This window comes from Glycine soja, chromosome 12, assembly GCF_004193775.1.
Source record: "Glycine soja cultivar W05 chromosome 12, ASM419377v2, whole genome shotgun sequence".
Classification (NCBI taxonomy): Eukaryota; Viridiplantae; Streptophyta; class Magnoliopsida; order Fabales; family Fabaceae; genus Glycine; species Glycine soja.
In genome coordinates, this window is record NC_041013.1 from 16,145,667 (window position 1) to 16,157,299 (window position 11,633).

Here is an 11,633-nt window from a genome sequence, read left to right on the forward strand (position 1 = left end):
TAGATTCTGGAATGAAGTCCACTAAGCTGGACATAAGCACGAAGGAAACACCAAGGCCGACTTCCACAAGTCAGATAAGAGGCACATGCCAGAAAAGTGCTAGCCTCTCTCCAAAGGGCCCAGGTACGAGCATTACATACCCCTAACACCCAATCGCACGATGATTCTCAAGGAACCATTCAACCTAGAGGTACTCATCCAGCTACCCTAGATGAAACCTCCCAGGCCGGGGTCAAACGCAACCAAATACTACCAATATCACTGCGGTATTGGTCAAAACACCAAAGACTGCTAGGCCTAAAGAACAATATATAAGAACTTATACAGGTTGGGTACTTAGCCCAATTTGTTAAGAGACCAAACAGTCACTAAGCAGGAGTAGACCCAGAGAACATCAAGAAGATCAACACAGGAACCAAGAAGCAGACAAAAGAAAAGCAGAAGACCGAGGCAGACAAAGACAACAGCAACAACGGTGTGAGCGACCTCCTCCACCAGAACAGGAACCCGCCTAGCACATTAGAGGTGTAATCAACACTGTAATGACCCTCCTCGTTGCTATGATATCACCACTCTAAACCGTGAGAATTCCAATTTTTAAATGAAAACTCCATTAATTTGCTTATGAAAAATTAAGGTAATTTTTTTTCTCGATACACATTCACCAAACGACGCACCATTACTTAAGTGAATACATATATATATAGGTATAGTAACTCAGTACACATCATTCACATAATGGAAAGTAAATTTGTTCATACATATAATTAAATTTGTGATTTACATCCTCAATTCAACAAAAAGAATTATGGAACCAACTATGGAGGAGGAGTTGATTAACAAAACACAACTCTCTCCCAAAATAATCCCAACGTCATCACGTCGGCTCGACGGCTCCACAAAAGAATCTCACTTCTCATACTCTACTGTTGTCATTTTGCTCCCACGAACAAGGTTCGCGATCATCACAGGTACCAACCACACGGTACAAAAATTGCAAGAGGTGAGTTTATAATAAAAGAAATTAATACAAAGATCAAATAACCACAATTAGTAAGAAAACATTAACAAATATCATAAGCTTACACAAACATTCACTAGTCCAACACACACTCAACAAATGTCATCATCAGTCCATAGTTCCAATCAATCATTCTCAGTATGATGCATGCACCTGACCTCAACTCTCAAATGCAGTGTGGTACCATCCCCAAGAAAATAGCCTAAGCGTGTCCACACGACACCCTCATGTACATACACAATATACAACATATGAAACATGGGCACCATCAATGCATTGACCGTGAATAATTAAAGATTCTAAGCCATCCCCTTCCAGAGATGCTTAAAACTCTTTAACCACTCCATTTCCCCCACCAGGGATATCCAACAAAGTCACTGCAACCCCCATGTACATACACAACACATAACGTATGAAACATGGGCACCATCAATGAACTGACTGTGGATAATTAAAGATTCTAAGCCATCCTCCTCCAGAGATGCTTAAAACTCTTTAACCACTCTATTTCCCCCACCAGGGATATCCAACAAAGTCACTGCACCCCCCATGTACATACACAACACACAACGTATGAAACATGAGCACCATCAATGCACTGACCGTGGATAATTAAATATTCTAAGTCATCCCCCTCCAGAGATGCTTAAAACTCTTTAACCACTTTATTTCCCCCACCAGGGATATCCAACAAGGTTGTTGCAACCTACCCTTCGGCGGGAGGGCGACGCGGGGCTCACGGGTGCGTCTTCCAAGGGAGGAAGGCGTGCAGAGTCACCACCAACGTTTATTCGAGGAAAACGTCAGAAAAACTGGAACGTGTGGTCTACGAACTTTAAGTGTGAAAGGTTTGAGAGTTGTTTTTACGCACGGGAAAGGTATTGGCACCCCACGCGTCTGTCACAAGGGATGGCAACCTTTAATCGAGTGTGCAAGACATGACTTCAAAATTATGTATTTTCCCTTTTTTATGTTTTTTTATCTTTTTATGGGCCTTTTTGTATTTTTTATCTTTTTGTGGTCGACAAGGGTGTTTCCCTCACTCCTACGTATTCTTCAATTGTGATGAGGAAATCAGACCTACGTAGTTCTTTCAGAACTAGATGTTGGTTAAGTTGTTTTTATCTTTTTTTCGCAAGATTGATTTTAACTGAACAAAAGGCGATTAAGGCATTGAACTATTAAACGATCTTTTGGTTCTTTTGAAAGGAGAGAAACCTTAAGGCATTGGACCATTAACGATCTCTTGGTTTTGAAAGGAGAGAAACATTAACGCGTTGGACCATTAACGATCTCTTGGTTTTTGAAAAGAGAGACCATTAACGATCTCTTGGGGTGGTCGACAAAAGCGGGGCTTTTGCTCCTACATATCCTCAATTTGTGATGAGGAACTCATAACTACGTAGTTCTTGCGAAAAGAGATAAAGTTATGTGTTTATTTTATGCTTTTGAACGGTTCATGTTAACCGATAAAAGCAAGGAGGACCATTTAAGGCGTTGGACCTTAAAACGGCTTTAAGTGACTTTTGCGGACAAAGCTTGGTTTGTGAGTTGATTTTAACCTTAGTTTCACTTTGGTTATTAATCAATTCATTCAAAGAAACTTTCAAAGTAAAACGTCCGATTGATTTTTTTGATTATTTTATTATTATTTTTTTCAAAGATATTTTGATTATTTTATTATTATTTTGCTTTTTTGATTTAACCGAGGTTATAGTGTGAACAATCGGTTAGATTTTATTTTAACAATGATCAAACGAGATTACAACACAAATGATCGGTTGAAATTCATTTTATCAATTATCAGGCGAGATAACGGCTTAAATAAACGGTTAAAAGCTCATTAAAAGCAGAAGAAAAGAAAACCAAAAGTGAACGAAATGAAGATGAAAGCCAACAAAACAAGAAATGAATTGAAAGTCTCGGATTTGAAAACTTACCGGTTGAAGACCGAAGAACGCACGAAAAACAGACGAAGAACGACGGAAAATCTTCATGGAATTGCTCACGGAAACGTCTTGAAAGCGTTATGGAGGCACCTCGACTCGGATTCTCTTCACGAAAACACGTTTTTCACCCAAAACAGCTGAAATGCATAGCATAGGGGTTAGGACCCCTTTGAAGCAGCCCCCTTCCCCTATTTATAAAAGGAAAAAGGAAGGAGGTTTCCGCCCAGCTCGCCCAGGCAAGCAAGTGGCTTCCTTAGGAAGTTTCCTGATGCACCTCCCAATTTGATAAGTTCACCCCCCGTTCGTACTCTACGGAAAAGTTACGGAATCATATCAGACTTGATTTTCTTCTTCTTTCTCTTCCTCTTCATAAATCCTAAGTGAAATATGCTTTCCCAGCGTTATGGAAATTTTACAGAAGCATTACGGAAGCACCCCAAATGCCATTTTTCAACAAAATGGGGGAGGTGGTTGCCACCTAGCTCGCCCAGGTGAGCTAGGTTGCTTCCACCTTAAGCAAGAAAAAGTCCAGAATCCTCTAGATGGGCCTAGATTTTAAAATTTCTATTTACAACCCCAGCTTGATAAGTTCAGCCCCATTTTTGTGGTTTATGGTTGTTTTCTTTCCGAAACCTCATGGAACTTTACGAATTCCACGATGATGGGTGTTAAGCCTTCCGAAGAGATCAACAATGGTCCCCGAATGAAATTAGGGTCCAACAGTCTATTTACACACCCCCACTTTGCTAAATACACTCCCGTTTTCGTGTTTTTGGCCGGTTTCTCTCCGAAACATCCCGAAACTTTACGGATTCCATGGAGATGGATGTTAAACATTTTGAAGTGGTCAAAAGAAGGTCGCGTGCCGACAAACAATGGTCCCCGGACGAAATTAGAGTATGACAGTTGCCCCTCTTTACTTATCTTTTATTGGAGATAAAAGGGAAGTAAAGATAAGACACTAATTTTGTTCAAGCCAAACTCCAACAGCAACCATGACGCCTCTCATGCTATCGGGCTCGATCGTTTTTGGACAGTAGAATGGGTTCTTTGTGCATCATCCACTTGATTGTCCCTGGATGGTAGAACAGGTTCTTTGTGCGTCATCCACTTGATTGTCCCTGGATGGTAGAATGGATTCTTTGTGCGTCATCCACTTGATCGTCCCTGGATGTCAAAAAGTATCTGTAGGAAAATCTCAAAAAATGTTTAGAAACAGACGACTACCATCGTCCAAGATATCGTCGGACTGGCATTCCTCGGGATGATAAAAAGAACTTTGATAGCCTCGGAAAAATGAAAGCAAGTGTGCAGACAACCAAAAGGTATCTCCGCATGCTACCGGACTTCTCACAGGTCGGGGTAGCATGAATGTGTGTACGGATAACCCTTGGGGGTCTCCGCATGTCACCCGATCCTCACAGGTCGGGGTAATAGAATTTTGTGTATGGATAACCCTCGGGTGTCTCCGCATTCTACCTGACTTCTCACAGGTCGGGGTAGCAGAATTGTGTTTGTACGAGCAACCGTTGGGTATGTCCGCCTGCTACCTGACCCGTGGGTCAGGATCAGCAGATGTTGTGTTTGTACGGACAACCGCTGGGTATGTCCGCCTGCCACCTGACCCGTGGGTTAGGATCAGCAGATGTTGCCTGTGAGACTAAAAAAGTCTCGACCAAAAGATGTTGACATCTCTGGAAAGGGTGCAAATGACCACGTTGGCCTCTACTTGTCAATCGGACTTGGGGTCTTTGCATGATGAGGTGTGGATAACCGTAAGGCGTCTCTGCATGCTATCGGACTCTCGGGTCGCTGGATAGCAAAAGTGTGTTGGCAGATAACCATCGGGTGCCTCCGCATGCCACCGGACTCATGGGTTACGATAGCAAAAGGTGGGGTGGTCGACAAAAGCAGGACTTTTGCTCCTATGTATCCTCAATTTGTGATGAGGAACTCAAACCTACGTAGTTCTTGTTGAATGGCGTGAGACTAAAATAGTCTCGATGTTCTTTCACTAAAATGCGAACATGCTTTAGTAAAGAAACAAAACCTCCAACCGATCAAAGCAACATATAATTTTTGGAGAAAAACAATGTGTCTATTGGGAATGAGAGTTTGTTGATGAAATTTTCTCGTAACCACAAACGAGATTTTACGAGATTTTGGATGTTAGCGTTTCGTTTCTAAACGAACATTTAGAGGAAACACCCGGTCCAACTAAAAATAGAAGAAAATCACTCAGAGTATATAAACCTCACACAGACAAGTGTTTCATCCTAATTCCGAACCATAGATATGTCATGATTTGACTTTGCAACTCATTTCCTATCAAATCAGAGATAACATGCGTGATCATGGATCAATAGGACTTTTTCGAGAATGGTGTTTTTGGTGGGAAATTTGGCTCTGAGTGTTTTGGCCTTTTCCTTTTCTATTTTTGTTTAGTGCGAGGTAAAAAAGTCACTGGCGCACAAGATTTTGGTTGGTAATCAAAGGGAGAAGACCACTTCCAGTCCTGGTTTGCTTTCTTTTCTTGTTTGCTTGTGACAATTATGTATTGTTCAGATATTGTCTGGTCCAAAGACCTTCCCGTATATTTTCTTTTGTTTTCTCACGATCTTTGATCGGGAATTTTTCTTTCTTTTTTGCTTTCTTCCAACCTTTGATTAGGAATTTTTTTCTTTTGCTTTCTTCCAATCTTTGATTGGAAATTTTCTTTTTCTTTTGTCTCCTTCCGAGCTTTGATCGGGAACTTCTTTTTCCTTTTTATTTTCTTTTGAGGGCAAGGATGGAAATTCTCATCCTAGGTCAAGGTTTATGGTGAGTTGGGATTTTGGCTCAAGGCTTGTAGAATAGTTGGACATGATATATGTCACGGTGTTGGTTTGGCCAGCGGTTTAGGGATGAAGGAATGTCCCTCGTTATCTCCATGACACGCATGCAACAATGATGATCAGAAATTTTATGCAAAACTGGTCATGCACACACCTATGTGGACACTCAAGCATCAAGTTTTGTGGTCATGTGACACTAGGGCTCAGGATTCATTTTTCCTTTTTAAGTCAACCCAGTGTTTCCAAAACATGCTTTTTTATCAATTCATGCATCCATCTGAGTCCATTTTGGGTACTCGGAAAATTTTAACAGCTTTCACCCTTTAGGTGTATACACACATTTTTTTCAACTAAAACTTGTGTTATGACCAATGAATCTTTTCAAAGAAAAGCTGGAAGTTATTTCTTTTCAAAAGTGTGCTGGCTTTTCAGCCAAAAGATTTTTTGTTGTTTTTTTTTTGTTTTTGTTGTTGTTTTTTTTGTTTTTGTTTTTTTGCTTTCTATTTTTTTTCAAAAGATTAAGAAAAAACAGTTTGTAACCTGGGCAAGGTGGATACCCAAGATTACACTTTATTTCAAAAGCGTGTGAACGACAGTACACAAGACTTACATACATATACTTTTTCGCGTTTCAGACACATCATCGTAAAGTAAGTACGACCACATGTTAGAAGTGGTAATCGTGACATACAATGCAATGATGACGATGTTTTTGACTTAACCCTAATGACAACAATATCAAACGCAAATGCCAAAAATGACTGAAAGCAGTAATCATGGGAACAACTGAAAACAGTAATGTCAGCACATCATGGAAATAACAAAACAACTGAAAGCAGTATTTGTTAGACCATGAATGGACAAAAATAACTAAAAATAGATAATGATGAAAATAAGGAGAAATCACAAGTTTGGTGCTCCTGATCATATGGCCCCGCTCCCTCCCAAGAAGTCGAACAGGTCGGCCTTGTCTTCATCCTCTTGGGCTTCGTCCGTGGCTCCGGGGGCCTCTGCGGGTCCTGCCCCTGTATGAGCATCGGGCCAGTCTCTGGGCCATGCAACTGCGGCCCCAAACTGCTTCGGTGTAAGGCATATGAAAGGGGCGGAACCCTAACCCTGTTGGCTGAGGGTCTACTGGTAGAAGTACTCATGCAGCAGTACCAGTCCTCGGTGATTGGCTGCCTGCTGGCGAACCACGTGCAGTAAGTAGTGCTCTATACTCTGTAGACAGGTCGGGGTGGACTCCTGAGGTGGTAGCGGTGCGTCTGCCGCCTACTGCTGGGGTGCCTCGCCCTGTGCCTGCTTAGGGGTGTAGTATTTCTCGACGAAGGCTTTGGTGATGGGAGGCCTTATGACCTTGCTGGGGGCGACGGGCACTCCGTAGAACTGGCAGAGGCCTGTGATCAAAGCTGGGAATCCCAAAGCCCTGTTTGACTTCTCCGGGTCCAAGGGGTGCCTCGTAGGAGCCATTGCTGCAAACATATAGACGGCGTCAACAATTAGCTGAGCCACATGAACGTTCATCCGTGTCAAGATGGCATACACCAGTTGACACTTCGGCAGGGTAAGGTCAGAGTTGTGGTTGCTAGGTAGGACGTTGCTGAGTAGCAACGTCATCCATATCTGGGTTAGGGTGGTCATGTGGGTTCGGGCGAAGTCCTGCCCCAGTGTGCACAGTAATTGGGATATGGCCTCCTCGTCGAAACCATCAGCCTAGTCCTTCCTCTAGCCGTATTCGCACTGCTGACCTTCCTATAAGATCAGCGGGTGGCCCAAAAATTGGTTGAGGGCATCTGCATCAAAGGGGACCCACCGACCCCTTACCCACGAGCGCATGTAGCAGACTCCTTCTTCGGTGGGCCAGGCGTTGGCATAGAGTTCCATGACTATTTCTGGGTCAAATTTAGCCATAGGGGTCATGAGTGGTGCCCAACGCCTGTGAGCTACCTCCTCCTGGAAGTCAAGGTATTCATCATCCCTCAGCTGGACTCGCCTCTCTCTGAATGACCATCCCCTGATGGTCTCGAAGCGCTGCTTGTGCTCAGCACTCCGGAATCAATGTCCGTCGAACTCTGGGGCGGTGCTGGGGCCTTCTTCAGCGGCATCCTTTCTAGACCTCTTTGTAGAAAGCTTCTTTGGAGCCATCTCATGCGAAGACAAACATTCGAGAAGTTAGTTCATAAGGAAAATGCCATTTTAAAGTAGAAACGGGAAACCCTTTCGACTTAGAGCAAACTCGTACACACGTTTCCCTAAAGGAAACACATTCATGAAAGTGCATACGTGCAAAAGATTATGCTATCTATGTCAATGTACAAGCATATTCACAACATTCTTGCTACCTACATCCGCAGGCACATTTTGAATAAAAACACATATACGCATGCTCAAGGTATTGTGCCAAAATTACATATATCCATATACAAAGCGTTTTGCTACCAAATATTGCATATATGCATTCTCAGAATATTTGACAACCTAAATTAACATACAAACTAATAAAGGTATTTCGCCACCCAAATTAACATATTAACAAGGTAGCTAACAAAGCAATTACCAAATGGCATTTTGGCCACCTATCATGCAACATATGTACATTTATGAGGCATTCCACTACCCGACATGCAATACATATATACATTCAAGTATCTTCAATGACAACATTTTTGCTATTCATATTTTATTTATACATACGTGCACACTTGAGAGCCAATTTCATGCCATACACATACTTGCATTTATTTGAAAAGGAATTTTCATGCCATCTATCTACACTTTGAAAGGCAATTCCGCATCATATGTTCATTTTGAGAAGCATTCTTATGCCACATTCAAGCATGTGCACACTTGCAAAGCGCTTAACCCCCTATTCAACATATGCACGCTTCATTTGAAGGGTATTTGTCTCTTGCTACATGTTCTATATATACATGCACATGGTGAATAACATCTTCACACCGTCTAGGTGCAAAGAAAACATAGGGTGCAGCCCAAACCAAGCTTTGGCCTAAAGGGGAATCCTCACCAACATACTCTCATTTTCTTGCCCTCTTGTATTTGAAATCAAACGCTTAAGTTTCTAGGCCTAAGTCATGTTCGAGAACTTACCCTAACTCCCGCAAGCTATCCACACATTCAAAAATGGCAACCATATATGCACAAACCAAATCTATAAGCAAAATTCACAAATTTATGCACAAATGCCATTGAGGCATTTTACCGAGCACTTGGTGGGCACACTTTTGGGGATGAATAGCAAGGGAACGGGGGCAATGTCACTTGCCCAAATGTTTCGGACCACAACCTAGGCCTAAGGCCATCCCCTACAGCCCCCGCCCCTGAATTCAACCAAACAAGCATGAATCAAAGCCAAAATTGCTCCCCTTATTTGAGCATATTCACACAATTTAGAGCACAAAAAGAGGACCAAGATATATCAATGGAAAGCTAGAAAGCTCAAGAATGAGGTACTTACTTGTTGGTGATGAATAGCAATGCAAAATGGAATCAAAAACGCAAAAGAATGGTGACCTATGGGTGAAGGATGGCCAATCCCGTTGGTGATGGCGTTCTTGAGTGAGGGGGGAGTTTTGGGTGAAGAAAATGCACCCCCCTCTCTTTTAACCTATCTTGTACAGGGGGTACTCGCCTAGGCGCGCTAACCCTATTTTTTTTTTCTTTTTACAAAAACCCTTGCAAAAATTATGTGTTCCCCATTGGTCGATGCTTGTTTATTTTAAGTTCCTAGGATAAACTAGGCATACTCAATTATAACTTTAGAGAAATAGCTGAACAAACAACAACGACAGGCAGGAATTTAAAGGATACTAGGTTGCCTCCCAGTAGCGCTTCTCTAGCGTCTTCAGCTGGATTCAGGATGATGATCTGTTGGTCACGGGCCTAGCATCTGCTTGTACCCGTCCCTAGGCCTCTGAAAGCAGGAAATGGCACTACGTAGTAAAAACATGACTACGCTCCCACTTACCTTGGTCTCCTTTGGTCTTCCGTTTGGCGCAACATTGACCTTCACTCGAAACAGGTCTTTTCTTATCCTTCGATCCACAAGACAAAAATATGCATGGGTATGCGTATGCATGAGCAATTTAGATGCAACGATGTCAAACAAAATTTGTTATGTTCAATTTGAATTAAGTGCTCGCGGCACCCCTAGGGATTTGAGTGAAAGGACTCAGATTTAACAGGAGAATATGCAACTCAAAGCGATAGCGGACACAATACAAGGGTTGGAAAACGATCCACTCATCCGTCATTTATTAGATGTTAGTGACCAAAGTTTACAAAGGACAGGAAACCTTGGGGGGGGGGGGGGAACACAAAAACAAGCATGCAGTGGCCCTCCTAATTGCCCCAAGTGTCAAGCGTAGTATCACTTGACGACATCGGCGTTCACGGGCGAGAGCAATCCGCTATCATCCATATTGGCGAGCACCAGGGCTCCTCCGGAAAAAGCTTTCTTTATAACGAACGGCCCTTCATAGTTGGTAGCCCACTTTCCCCTATTGTCCATTAGGGCCTGGGACACCTTCTTCAACACCAGGTCTCCCTCGTTGAACCTGCGCAGGTGCACCTTTTTGTCGAAAGCATTCTTCACCCATCTCTAGTAGAAACGTCCATGGCTCATAGCCGTCAATCGCTTGCCCTCTATAAGGTGGACTTGGTCAAAGCGCGCTTGGGCCCATTATGATTCTTTCAACCCGGACTCCACCATGATCCTCAAAGAAGGAACTTCCACCTCAAACGGTAGCACAAATTCCATTCCGTACACCAATGAAAATGGTGTTGCCCCGGTCGACGTGCGTATCGATGTTTGATAACCATGCAACGCAAAAGGGAGCATTTCATGCCAATCTTCATATGACACGGTCATTTTCTGAATAATCTTCTTGACATCCTTGTTGGCCGCCTCTACTGCCCCATTCATCTTGGGCCTATAAGGTGTGGAATTGTGGTGCTGGATCTTGAGCTCCTCGCATATTTCCTTCATCGTGTTGTTATCCAGATTGGTGCCTTTGCCTATGATAATCTTCCTTGGCAATCAATACCGACAAATTGTAGAAGCAAAGCTTCATGATGAATCAAGATTGATTCAAAGATGTTTTGATGATAACAAAGGTGATGACAAAAAGCTCAAAGGTCAAATCATGATAATCAAAGAATAAGTTCAAGATGTTCAAGATGATCAAGATTGAATCAAGAACACTTCTAGGTTCATGAAGAAATTTGATTTCAAGAATCAAGAATCAAGATTCTAGGTTCAAGCTTCAAGGAATCAAGATCAAGATTCAAGACTCAAGATTCAAGAATCGAGAGAAGACTTAATCAAGATAAGTATGAAAAGGTTTTTTCAAAAACTGAGTAGCACATGGATTTTTCTCAAAACATGTTTACCAAAGAGTTTTTACTCTCTAGTAATCGATTACCAGATTATTGTAATCGATTGCCAGTAGCAAAATGGATTTGGAAAAATTTTCAAATGAATTTATAACGTTCCAATTGATTTCAAAAAGCTGTAATCGATTACAATGTTTTGGTAATCGATTACCAGTGCCTTTGAACGTTGAAATTCAAATTCAAATGTGAAGAGTCACATCCTTTCACATAAAAGCTTTGTGTAATCGATTACACTGATTTGGTAATCGATTACTAGTGATTTTATCTGAATAAAGCAAAAGATGTAACTCTTCAAATGGTTTTTGACTTTTTCAAATTGGTTTTAAGTTTGTCTAAAAGTCATAACTCTTTTAAATGGTTCTCTTGACCAGACATGAAGAGTCTATAAAAGCAAGACTTTGTTTTGCATTTTAAAAT